This window comes from Melozone crissalis, unplaced genomic scaffold (assembly GCF_028551555.1).
Source record: "Melozone crissalis strain CALT ecotype California unplaced genomic scaffold, PUWL_Pcris_2 ptg000068l_1, whole genome shotgun sequence".
NCBI classification, from domain to species: domain Eukaryota; kingdom Metazoa; phylum Chordata; class Aves; order Passeriformes; family Passerellidae; genus Melozone; species Melozone crissalis.
The window spans coordinates 2,094,597-2,107,858 of record NW_026535846.1 but is presented as its reverse complement, the minus strand read 5'-3'; the positions used below and the strand labels follow the sequence as shown (position 1 = coordinate 2,107,858).

The 13,262-nt window shown below is 48.0% G+C and overlaps 1 pseudogene; it reads left to right on the top strand.

The window, feature by feature from the left end:
- Window positions 1-11,909: 11,909 nt before the first annotated feature.
- Window positions 11,910-12,857, top strand: LOC128945926 (olfactory receptor 14J1-like; annotated as a pseudogene).
- Window positions 12,858-13,262: the final 405 nt, after the last annotated feature.

The following is a 13,262-nucleotide window of genomic DNA, read 5'->3' as shown; positions in this document are numbered from 1 at the left end:
TGAGCAAAAAGGAGAAGTGGAAGACTAGGGGTGTCAGGGGCTCTACCTCCTGGGGATCGGATACCATCAGGAGCCCTTGATAACTTTAAAAATAGATCTCCAGGAGGAAGAATTTGAATTCTTTGTAAATGTGGGGGCTGAAAGAACTTGTGTTTGTAGAATCCCAAAGGGGTGCAAAAAGGGTCAAGATACTGTGCAAGTAGTAGGTGCTAAAGGGGAAGAGTTCAAAGCACCAGTTATAAAGGATAAATTTTTTTTTTATTTGAATAAATTAAAAAAAAAATTGGGGACTAATTATATTAGTTCCAGAAGCAGGGTGAAATTTATTAGGTATTTACAGGTGCAGTTTGACATTGGAGTGCTTCCAGAGGAAGGGAAAATGGTAGTTAAGCTTCTCCAATTAAGGGAAGAAGATGAGGACAAAATTCATGAGATGGTATGGGCAAAACCAAAAAACTGAGGTAAATTGAACATGAAAGCTATAGTAATAAAAGTAGTTAATGAGAACCATCCAGTTTGGGTACGACAATATCCACTCTCCCTGGAAGGGAGACAAGGACTGCAGCCACTGATCCAGGACCTACTTGAGGATAGGACCTTAGAACCATCTATATCCCCCATAATACACCCATATTACCAGTAAAGAAGTCAGATGGGACTTACAGGCTTGTTCAAGATTTGAGAGAAGTGAACAAAAGAACAGTGAATCCGTACCTAGTAGTGCCTAACCCCTCTACACCACTGAGTAATATCCCGCCAGCACAGTGGTTCAGTGTGATAGACTTAAAAGATGCTTTTTAGGCATGTCTACTGGCAGAGAAAAGTGGGATATATTTACCTTTAAATGGGAGAACCCTGATTCCGGGAGGAAGCAACAGCTTCGGTGGACTGGGTTACCCCAAGGGTTTTCCGACTCCCCTAACATCTTCGGTCAAGCCCTAGGAGAAGTAATACAGCTCTTCTCCATCAAACCTGAGATAAAGCTCATCCAATGTGTAAATTATTTGCTTTACTCAGGACAGGAAGAAAAAGAAGTTTGGGAATCCACTATAGTATTGTTAAATTTTCTGAGGGACCAAGGACTTCAGTTATCAAAAGGGAAACTTGAATTTGTAGAGTGGGAAGTAAAATTCCTAGGACCTGTGATTTGTCAAGGGACCTGGCAGCTGAACCCTGAGATAATTATGGGGTTAGTCTCACTCCCAAGGCCAAAAATTAAGAGGGAAGTCAGAAGGATTTTAGGTCTGTTGGGATATTGTGGGCTATGGATTGAAGGATACACACCGGCTGTCCAATTCTTGTATGAAAAGTTAGTTGAAGAGGAAATTAGGTGGGAAAAAGATGATGAACAAAGTTTGAAGCTGTTAAAGCAAAAATTAGTGCACTGGCACTGAGTCTTCCTGCCTTAGACAAACCCTTCTATTGTTTGTGGATATAGAAAAAGGGGTAGCACATGGAATATTAGCCCAGGACTGGGGAGGATCCAGGAAACCAGTGGCCTATTTATCAAAATTCCCAGACCCTGTTAGCCAGGGGTGGCCAACTTGCATTCAGGCTGTGGCAGTGACTGCCCTACTCATAGCAGAAAGCAAAAAATTAACCTTTGGAGGAAAATTGAAGATGTATATCCCAAACTCAGTAAGGAGTATCCTGAGCCAAAAGGCTGAGAAATGGCTCACTGATTCCTCAGTGCTAAAGTATGAAGTCATCTTAAGAGACAATGGTTTAGACCTAATTGTGAGTAACCAACTCAACCTTGCCCAGATTTTATATGGAGAACCAGATGAGGAATTAATACATAATTGCCTAGAGGTTATAAACTATCAAACTAAAGTAAGAGAGGACCTAACAGATCAGCCACTCCAAGGTGGAAAACGATTGTACATCAATGGATCTTCACAGGTAATAAAGGGACAAAGGGTATCGGGGTACGCTATGGTGCATGAAGGGTTGGCAGCCTTATAAAAGGAAAAGTTACCTTCCAACTGGTCAGCCCAGGCATGTGAGTGGTATGCCCTAAAATGAGCTCTGGAAATATTGGCACAGGAAAGGGTTACAATCTATACAGTACTCAAAATACACTTTTTGCATAGTGCATACCTTTGGAAAATTTTGGGAAGAGAGTGGGCTATTAAATTCAAAGGGAAAGGAACTGATAAATGAAAAAATTCTTTCAGAAGAGTTAGAAACCTTACAATTAGCAGAGGAAGTAGCAGTGGTATATGTTAAAGGACATCAAAAAGGGGCAATACAGGAGGAGCGAGGGAACAATTAGGCTGATCTAGAGGCTAAAAATGCAATTGAATCAGAGACAGAAAAACTAATAATAGTATTAACACCCATGAGAGAAATGCAAAAAATCCCTGTATTCAGTGGGATGGAAGAGGAAGAACTCCTTAAAAGAGGAGCCAAGAAAGATAACAAAGGGAAGTGGAGATGAGCAGATGGGAGATAAATGTTGAATAAACCCCTTGCCAGGAAAATGTTAGAAGGCATACATGGAACAACACATTGGGGTAAAAAAGTGCTAAGTGATCAGTTTCTAAGGGACTGGGGGTGCATAGGAATTTTCAGAATAGCTAAGCAAGTAACTGAACGGTGTGTGATATGTCAAAAAGTGAATAAGAAAATTGTGAGGAAAACACCCAGGGGAGAGTGAGAACTAGCCTTAAGGCCCTTTCAAAACATCCAAGTAGACTTTACTGAGCTTCCCCAGGTACAAGAGTGGAAGGTTTTGCCAGTGATAGTGGGTCACTTGACTCATTGGGTAGAGGTAGTATCCACTGTGAAAGCCAATGCCAATGTTCTGAGGAAAACACTTCTAGAATCAATCATTCCCCAATATGGGATGGCAAACAGGATTGATTCAGATGGGGGAACTCATTTCACATCAAAGATATTGCAGAAAGTTGTTCAGGCCCTAGGAATAAAATGGGAATTACACACTCCATGGCATCCACAGAGTTCTGGTTGGTAGAGAGAATGAATCAAATTCTTAAAAGAGCTCTAGTTAAGCTCATGATTGAAACCTGAATGTCATGGATAAAATGTCTCCCTTTGGCCTTATTAAGAATTAGAACCCAACCCCAGTCAGATCTGGGGGTGTCACCCTATGAAATGATGTTTGGGTTACCCTTCCTGACCTCACTCTAGAAGGTTGCTGCCTATGACGAAGGGGAAGCCAATGCCAAGAAATAAGTTATGTCTGTAACACAAACCTTAGAAGGTCTAAGGCATGAAGGGGCAATTCCTCAAACTACCACCCTCGATTTCAGAATCCATAATATTAATCCTGAGGATGGGGTGATGATTACGTCATAGAGAGATCAGCCTCTAACTCCTCAATGGGAAGGTCCCTTTCAGGTACTGCTCACCACCGAATCAGCCGTGCGAACTGCAGCAGGGATGGACTCATGCCAACAGAGTCAAAGGCCCAGTAGGAGAACCCAAAGAGTGGACTGTAACATCAAGGCTGGGTAAAACAAGATTGACTCTCAAGCAGAGACTGAGAGACAACCAGAAAGACACCAAGAAGCCCAAAAAGTAGAGTCAAGCTTCCACCAAACAGCTTGTCCTGGTTTAGGACAAATTAGGGGAAATCTCCAACCACCCCTCCCCCCCCAATACCGGGTTCGGGAAGGAATTCCTTGGAGGAGCAAAGTGGAAAACAAAACCTATTTATTGGCAAATAACAAAAGAACACTCCCCAACACAAGAAAAGAAAAGAAAACCAGTCAGTGTTGTGGAGGGTGCCGAGCGTCTCTCGCAGGCTCCGGAGGTCCCGCCGGACGTCCCAGGTCAGGTCCGGAGCCGGTCCAGTATCTTCAGGGGAGGGTAAGAAAGAGAGGACAAAAGAAAAGGGAAAAAAAAACAGCACAGAAAGCAGCAAAGGGAAAAAAGGCAGCTATCAGCTAGGGCTAAGGCAGCAGCAAGCAAGCGAAGTAGCAAGCAGAAGCAAGCAGGCCAGCCAGCCAAGCAGCCAAAAGCCAAAAGCCAAAAAGCCAAAGTACACCCAGTCCCCCTCCCTCCTCCCTCCCCGCCCCGCCGCGGCAAGACGGCCGGGGGGGGGGGGGGGGGTGAAAAGAGAGAGAGAGAGAGAGAAAAAAAACACAGCTGCCAGACATAATACACGATATTGGGATAAAAGCGGTCATCCCATGACACTCCACCCCTTATCCCATATCGTGAACATACAATAAAAACTTTCATTTCACTTACTCACACCTTTGACACTTATGCATTCCTCTCATCTTACTTGCTCAGACCTTTGACACTTACAGTTTCCTTCTGTCTCACATTCAGCAAACAATGACATTCATATATGAGCCTTATCCCACAATCAGGTCTCCCTGAGGTACACACCGTGTTGTTCCATCTTTCTGCATTACCCACCATGTATAACCTGGTCCTTGAGCAAAGACAATCCCACGGATGGGTTTGTCTGCACTCGAGGCAGGGTTGATCCATACTGTCTTTCCCAACAAACCTCTGACATGGGCCACTGGGGCTTTATCCCCATCTACTATATTAAGGAGCTCAGACTGAGCAGGACCCGCTCGGTTGGTGGAACCTCGAGTGTTAACTAACCAGGTAGCCTTCGCCAAATGCTGCTCCCAGTTTTTTAAAGACCCCCCACCCAACGCTTTTAAGGTGGTTTTTAACAATCCGTTATACCTTTCCACTTTCCCTGCAGCTGGTGCATGATAGGGGATATGGTACACCCACTCGATGCCATGTTCCCTAGCCCAAGTATTAATAAGATTGTTTTTAAAATGAGTTCCATTATCCGACTCAATTCTCTCAGGAGTACCGTGCCTCCAAAGGACCTGCTTTTCAAGGCCCAAGATAGTGTTACGAGCTGTGGCATGAGACACAGGGTAGGTTTCCAACCATCCCGTGGTGGCTTCTACCATGGTCAGTACATAGCGCTTGCCTTGGCGGGTTTGAGGCAGCGTGATGTAATCAATCTGCCAGGCCTCCCCATATTTGTACTTAGACCACCGCCCACCGTACCAGAGGGGCTTCACCCGTTTGGCCTGCTTAATGGCAGCACACGTCTCACAGTCACGAATAACCTGAGAGATACTGTCCATGGTTAGATCCACCCCTCGGTCTCGTGCCCATTTATAGGTGGCATCTCTACCCTGGTGGCCTGAGGCATCATGGGCCCATCGTGCCAAGAATAACTCTCCCTTATGCTCCCAGTCGAGATCTATCTTCAACTCCCCTATCTTTGCAGCCTGATGTACTTGCTGGTTGTTTCGCTGCTCTTCATTAGCTCTACTTCTGGGGACATGGGCATCTACATGCCGAACCTTCACAGGTAACTTCTCTAACCGAGTAGCGATATCTTTCCACTCTTCCGCAGCCCAAATTGGTTTTCCTCTGCGCTGCCAGTTCGCCTCTTTCCATCTCTTCAGCCATCCCCATAGAGCGTTGGCTACCATCCAAGAATCGGTATACAAATAGAGCCTTGGCCACTTCTCTCTCTCTGCAATACCTAGGGCCAGTTGAATAGCTTTGATTTCAGCAAATTGACTGGATTCACCTTCTCCTTCAGTAGCCTCTGCAACCCGTCGAGTGGGACTCCATACAGCTGCTTTCCACCTCCGTTTCATCCCTATGACGCGACAAGAACCATCGGTGAATAAAGCGTAACGTGTTTCTTCTGCTGGCAACTGATTGTATGGCGGAGCTTCCTCAACCCGAGTCACTGGCTCTTGTTCCTCATCCGCGACACTGAAGCTCTCACCTTCGGGCCAATTTGTAATTATTTCCAGGATCCCAGGGCGATTTAACTTCCCAATTCGAGCGCGCTGCGTAATGAGGGCAATCCACTTACTCCAAGTAGCATTGGTGGCATGGTGGGTAGAGGGAACCTTTCCTCTGAACATCCATCCCAGCACCGGTAGTCGGGGTGCCAGAAGAAGTTGTGCCTCTTCCTGGCTAGAGGCAGGGCCCCTCTAAGCCAGATTGTCCTTCTTTCCTTGGGCGTATGCCTTAGAAGTTCCTTCAAGTGGATCGGACAGGTCATCGTCATACTCAACATCTCGGCTGCGAGCAACCGGAGCTGCCCTCTTTTTGGTGATACTTCCTCTTCTCTTCAAATCACGCACCCGTTGTGCCAAAACAGTGGTGGGTTCTCCATCCCATCTCCTCATGTCTTCTCCAGACTCACGCAGAAAGGCCCATAACTCAGCCCGTGGGGTGTACCTTCTCTCCCCATCAAAGGAGCGCCAGCGTTGGATACCAGGGCCTCTAATTTGCACAGCCGAGATTTGAATAAGGTCCTCCTTAATCTCTTCCCGGAGTTTCTTATGATTCTCCTCTATTTTGTCCTCTAGTTTTCGCAGTTGGGTTTCCACTGCTGCAATTCTGGCATGAGTTGGTCCATGCACAGCATCTGCATACGCTCGAAGCTTCTTCGCCATATCAAGCACAGTCTCATATGTATCATCCCGCTTCATTATTGCCAGGGCAGAAGCGTATTCAGGTGGCCCAAGTCGCACAAGTTTCCTCCACATTACAGGTGTGCATGGTACCAGGTCCGGATTCCTAGTTGTTATATCATCTGAGAAAATGAGCTCTGCCACTGCCATCTCTCTCAGGCGTTGGATCCCCTGTTCTATGGTCTTCCACCGTGTCTGCTGCATATAGAGATCATCGGCACATAAGTATCTTTGTGCTACACTCTCCAGGACCCGTTCCCAGAGGCTGTGAGGGCTAGCCCTGCTCATCATACCTTGATCGATGACAGTATCATGCGACAGGGATCCCAAATGCCTCGCTTCAGTACCATCCAAAATCGTAACCTCCCCTGCAGCATCCCAGAGGCGGACTAACCAACTAATTATAGATTCGTCAGGTTGTCGTCTGTAATCCTTTCTTAGGCCTCTGAGGTCCTTCAGAGAAAAGGAGTCAGTATTAGCTCCAGAATCTGTGCCCCTTGATGTGGCCTCTGATTTTGGTGAGGGTCCTTCTCCTGCATCATCATCATCATCTTCCACCTTTCGATCGGTCTTGTCTTTACACTTTCCACCTCTTGTATTAGCTGCAACAGCCATGGGTTGGGGCCTATTGTCTGATCCAGCTGCTAGCCTGGAGCCTGGGATGTTAGCTGCAGCCTGGGTCACTGGGATAGTAACTAACTTATCTCCCTGTTCCCTGTCTGCTATCTGCTGCTCCACAGTATCTAGCAGAGTACGGTAAACAAACGCCAAGGCCCAGCTCACTGCAGTAATCCTTTCCTCCTTAGTATTACCATAGCACTTCTCCCTCAAATACTTTGCCACCTCGACTGGGTTCTGAATTTGATCGGATGGAAAGTCCCAGTCTATAGGATCAGCAAATTCCTTTAAAGTCTGGCCCATATCCTCCCATTTCCCACTCCAGTCAAGATTTTTCCTGCTTTGTTTTACTCCTGAATCAGGAGTCTCTCTAACCCCTCTAGAAATCTCGGCTTTCATTTTATATACACTCCAGACAGTATAGAAAAGGCTTAATAAATTAAATGCCAGAAAGATGGTTTCTTTTAAACTCAGGGGAAATTCAACATTTCCTAATAGAGACGTCAACAATTTGGAGGAGAAGGAAGACAAAAGCTGAGAAGCCCCTTCGCCTTCTTCTCCCCAAACAAACTGAGTACACAGCCATGACAACAATCCATACATTCCTGAAACAAAGTCCAGCATTTTTATCCGACAAATCCACACACATAAGACCAGCCCAATGACTATTCTGGTTAGTGCCCCCCGCTTACAAAAGCTACTTATTAGGGACAACACAAGAGCTATTTTTGGGTAAGGAAATAACCCTAGGGACCACAAAGATATGAAAGCTTCAAAAACCCCTAGGGACCAGAAATACCGGCAAGCTTCCACCCCAAATGACATTCTGAATTACCAATATGCCCACCAAACAACCAAAACCAAAATATTATTGTTATAGGTTTGTTTTCCACTGTCTTTGGCCTTCTTTCCCGGCCAACGCACCAAGAAGGATGTCCTGGTTTAGGACAAATTAGGGGAAATCTCCAACCACCCCTCCCCCCCCAATACCGGGTTCGGGAAGGAATTCCTTGGAGGAGCAAAGTGGAAAACAAAACCTATTTATTGGCAAATAACAAAAGAACACTCCCCAACACAAGAAAAGAAAAGAAAACCAGTCAGTGTTGTGGAGGGTGCCGAGCGTCTCTCGCAGGCTCCGGAGGTCCCGCCGGACGTCCCAGGTCAGGTCCGGAGCCGGTCCAGTATCTTCAGGGGAGGGTAAGAAAGAGAGGACGAAAGAAAAGGGAAAAAAAAACAGCACAGAAAGCAGCAAAGGGAAAAAAGGCAGCTATCAGCTAGGGCTAAGGCAGCAGCAAGCAAGCGAAGTAGCAAGCAGAAGCAAGCAGGCCAGCCAGCCAAGCAGCCAAAAGCCAAAAGCCAAAAAGCCAAAGTACACCCAGTCCCCCTCCCTCCTCCCTCCCCGCCCCGCCGCGGCAAGACGGCCGGGGGGGGGGGGGGGTGAAAAGAGAGAGAGAGAGAGAGAAAAAAAACACAGCTGCCAGACATAATACACGATATTGGGATAAAAGCGGTCATCCCATGACACAGCTCAAAAACTGTCTCCCTGTTTTCATGGGTGAGAATTACCAGCATCTGTTAAAGAGAAGTACACAAGGGACTGTAAAAGGTAATGGGACAGCTTCTTTAGGAAAATAAGACAAAGGAAGGAGGGCAAGGCTGTATTGGTCCCTTTGTTTTCTACCAAGAAGGCTCCATAGCCCTGCCATGGGCAGCAACCCCATAGGCATGGACAAAAGGCCATACCAGACCTCTATAATTTCCTCAGTGGTCAAAGGGACAAAAGGCCATACCAGACCTCTATAATTCCTCGGTTGTCTTTTAATTCAACAAGGACTGGAGGGCAGGACCAAGTTGGTCTCTGTACTCAGCCCTAAGATACACCAACTATGGGTAGCAGCCACATAGGCACGGTAGATGGGAGTTAAAGCCATACTGGACCCCTGGGATACCCTTTTGTCCATTCCAAATTAGTCTAAGGAAAACCTGAGATTTTTTCTCCTGTTCTCACTGTCCTTGCCCACATCAACAGGTGCTGGTATGAATCATTCAAGAGAGAGAGAGAAAATGTTTTACTTAACTGTTTGAGCAAAATGACTTATAGGAAAAGAAAAGGGAATAGTGTTATAGATGAGTAAACCAGTGGCTGACTCTCACAATTAATGGGTGAATATTAAATATATGTTAAGAGATATTTTGTAGATGTACAGTTATCCTTCCCCTCCCCCTTGCATTGTTATCACAGGATGGCCTCAGTAGTCGGGGTATTTGGGAGGGTTGGTTTGTTACTGTGGCAGCACCTGACCTCCAATCAAGGTGTAGGACAGTGATCTCCACCACTGGACAGTGAAGGAGTCGATTGACAGGACTTTATGAGGGGCTAGAGGTATAAAGGACAGAACATCCATTTTGTAGATGAGGACATGGTGTCTGAATTCTTTGCTCCCAGCGCTGTATTCTATTCTTTATTCAGTCTTCTGTTATATTTTGAAAAGGCCTTAATAAAGCATTTAAATTTTTGAAGGTAAAAAACTTTCTCACATGGGGTTTGGGAATGCGAGGCAAGGCTGCCCACACTGAGTCAGCTCCAAGGTACAACTTCACTGACCTGACCAGACCTCCTTAGGGGCGGCCCTACATCAATATCAATCGCAGAATGCTGCAAGCACATCTTCTTTAAAGAGAACAGTAATGAGATACACACTTTAAAAAAGGATTACCTATTTCATAGAAGCTCTTTGAAATATTTCTCCATAACTGTAAAAGGAAAACTTCTTGCTGAACTGAACTAGACCAGAGGGAAATCAAGGAACAGCCATGGTTTGTCAGAAATGGCTTGATCCTAATGAGCATTTGGAGCTGAGCCCTTGAAGCTCAGGGCCTGAGAGTAGATTGCACAAACCTTTCCTGGAGTCAGAGTCGGAAGAAAACCCCAAAGTGTCTCGAGGAACGGATGGGTCCCACTGAGGTCCACCCCCAACACAAGCTCCTCATGGACTCCTTGGAGGACAGAATTGGAGGCCAGGATTGCACAAAAACTGCTTCGACACTCAGTGTGGAAAGGAAAATCCAAAGTACCTTAAAAAACTTTGAGTATCTGAAAGCATTAATGAGCCCCACTGAGTGTTGTTACTGACAAAGCCTCTCCAGGGACTAATTACAGCAGATAATGGGAGGCCATGTTTGCAAAAAACCTCTCAGAGACTCCAAGGCAAAAGCCAAACCCAAAGTCCTTTGAAAAACCTACAGTCCCTTGGGAGCATACAGGGCCATTCCTGAGCAAGGCTCCCCAGGGTCTCCTTCCAGCAGATCCTTGAGGCCACTGGGATGTGGGCTAGCGGGGGATGCTGAGGGCAGGACAAGGGGCTGACAGTGCCCAGCCTGGCTGGGGCTGTGCCAGGAGGCCCCAGTGCCTCAGGACAAGGTGTCTCCTCACAGCCCTTGGTGGCACAGACCCTGCTGTGCCCCAGGGCACCAAGACTTGTCTTCTCTTTGTCCCCACCTGTCATCAGTGCCTGCAGTTCTCTGCTCTGCCTGGGGCCTGGGGACACTTTCTCAGTTGTGTCCCTCAGTGGGACCCATTAAAAGTCCAAGAAAGTTTGGAGTTGGATTCTGACTTGGAGTTCTGGAGAGGTTTCTTCAGCTCCCTCTCAGGGACTGATGTTCAGGGCCTGAGCACAAAGCCCCAGAGGCTCATTAAAGTCCTTGTGCTGCATCTGTGCTGCTGAGCTGGGCTGGGCTCCTGGCACAGAGGCAGCTCCTGGTAACCAAGAAGAGCTTCAAAAGCACATTTCTCTTGATGAGCAGCACTTCTGCCAGCGCAGCAGGGCTGGGGCACTGCCTGCAGCCACCCCGGGCACAGCACAGAGGCACAGAGAGCTTCAATCAGTCAGGGCTGGGAAGGTGCTGAGAAGTGCCTGGGGCAGAATCACTACTAGCCCTTGGCACAGGAACCTCTGGCTGCAGGACAATGCAGCTGCAGCTCCTGGAATGGTCTCCCAAAGCTGGAACATCGCAATGCTTACAGACCCTGTGAGTACATTCTCTGATTGTCTCTTGTGCAGAGCAGCCAGGGGTGCCCAGGGCTGTCCTGCAGAGCAGGGTCCTGCAGCCCAGGGCGCTGTGCTGAGGCAGGGACTCTGCTGCCTGCCAGGGACAGCTCTCAGCCAGCCCTGGCAGCTGCTCCCAGCACTGGGGGACAGGATCTGGGTGGGAGGAGACAGCTGGTAAGGCTTGGAAGTGTTCTCCTTGTGTGGTGATGATGCTGCATTGTCCAGGACTGCTCCCATCCCGGCATTTACCTGCAGAACATTTCCAAGTAGATTATACGGGGAGCATAGCAAGGCAGGGGCAGCAGGAAAGGGGAAGTCCTGCTTTTTTAATCTATTGTTTTGGGTTACCTGAATGGGAAATTGACCATAGATATTCATTTTAGTTCAGCTTGAGGCAAATAAAAAAAAAAATTATCTCTGATCTAAATAAATCAGGCAGTGACAGAAATCAGCACAGGGCCCCTCCCAGGCAGCATCAGTGTCACTATTCCAACCTCCTCAGGGTTTCTCTGAAGTTGCCATCAGAGCCTGCAGAGCCGGAGCTGCCCCTGGGCAGTGTCTGAGCTGAGAGGGGTCTGCAGGGCAGACCTGAGCCCCCAGGGCTGGGCTGGGCTCTGGCAGCACTGGCAGGGCCAAACCCTGGGCACAGGGAAGCAGCTGCTGGCAGGGACAGCTCCGGGCAGCAGAGCCCTGGGCAGGCAGTGGGGGAAAAGTGCCCCCAGGCTGTGCTGGGATATTTAAAATCCTCTCCAAACACAGCTATTCCATGATTTCTTTTGTTACAGATCCCCATGCCAAGGCACAGCAAATGTCCAACAGCAGCCCCATTCGGCAATTCCTCCTGCTGGCATTGGCAGACACACAGCAGCTGCAGCTCCTGCACTTCTGCCTCTTGCTAGGCATCTCCCTGGCTGCCCTGCTGGGCAACGGCCTCATCATCAGCGCCGTAGCCTGCAGCCACCACCTGCACACGCCCATGTTCTTCTTTCTGCTCAACCTGGCCCTCTCGGACCTGGGCTCCATCTGCACCACTGTCCCCAAAGCCATGCACAATTCCCTCTGGGACACCAGGATCATCTCCTACTCAGGATGTGCTGCACAGCTCTTTTTCTTTCTGTTCTTCATTGGAGCTGCGTACTATCTCCTGACCATCATGTGCTACGACCGCTACGTGTCCATCTGCAAACCCCTGCACTACGGGACCCTCCTGGGCAGCAGAGCTTGTGCCCACATGGCAGCAGCTGCCTGGGCCAGTGCCTTTCTCAATGCTCTGCTGCACACAGCCAATACATTTTCCCTGCCCCTGTGCCATGGCAATGCCCTGGGCCAGTTCTTCTGTGAAATCCCACAGATCCTCAAGCTCTCCTACTCTAAATCCTACCTCAGGGAACTTGGGTTTCTTGCTGTTACTGCCTGTTTATAATTTGGTTGCTTTGTATTCATTGTTTTCTCCTATGTGCAGATCTTCAGGGCTGTGCTGAGGATCCCCTCTGAACAGGGACGGCACAAAGCCTTTTCCACATGCCTCGCTCACCTGCCTGTTCTAACCCTGTTCATTAGCACTATCATGTTTGCTCACCTGAGGCCCCCCTCCATGTCCTCCCCATCCCTGGATCTGGCGCTGTCAGTTCTGTACTCGGTGGTGCCTCCAGCCCTGAACCCCCTCATCTACAGCCTGAGGAACCAGGAGCTCAAGGCTGCAGTGTGGACACTGATCACTGGATGCTTTCAGAAATATTAAACTGCTGGCAAATGTCTTCAAATGACTTGTAATAAAAGTCACCTTTCAAACTTCTTCTTTGTTTGGTTGTGGGTGTTTTCCTTTCTTTTACTGTTTTCATATTGTCCACACAGAAATGTCATTCTTTGTGCCATTTCTCATTTTGTTTCTCTCCACCTTCCCTACGGTCACAGACTGTGTCAATGAGAGGCTGGTTTCCTTGAGGCTTTACAGGAACTAAAGGATCTCCCAGCAGAGTTTTCACCAGAGATGCCCCTTCTGTTTCCTTCTCTGGAGCTGCAGCAGCAATGTCTGTGTGCAGAGCTGGGGGCAGATCAGGGCTGGCCCAGCAGCTGTGCCCAGCAGCAGCAGCACTTGGTGTTGCCAGTGCTGCTGCCATGGCCCTGCCCTGCTGCCCTGGTGGCC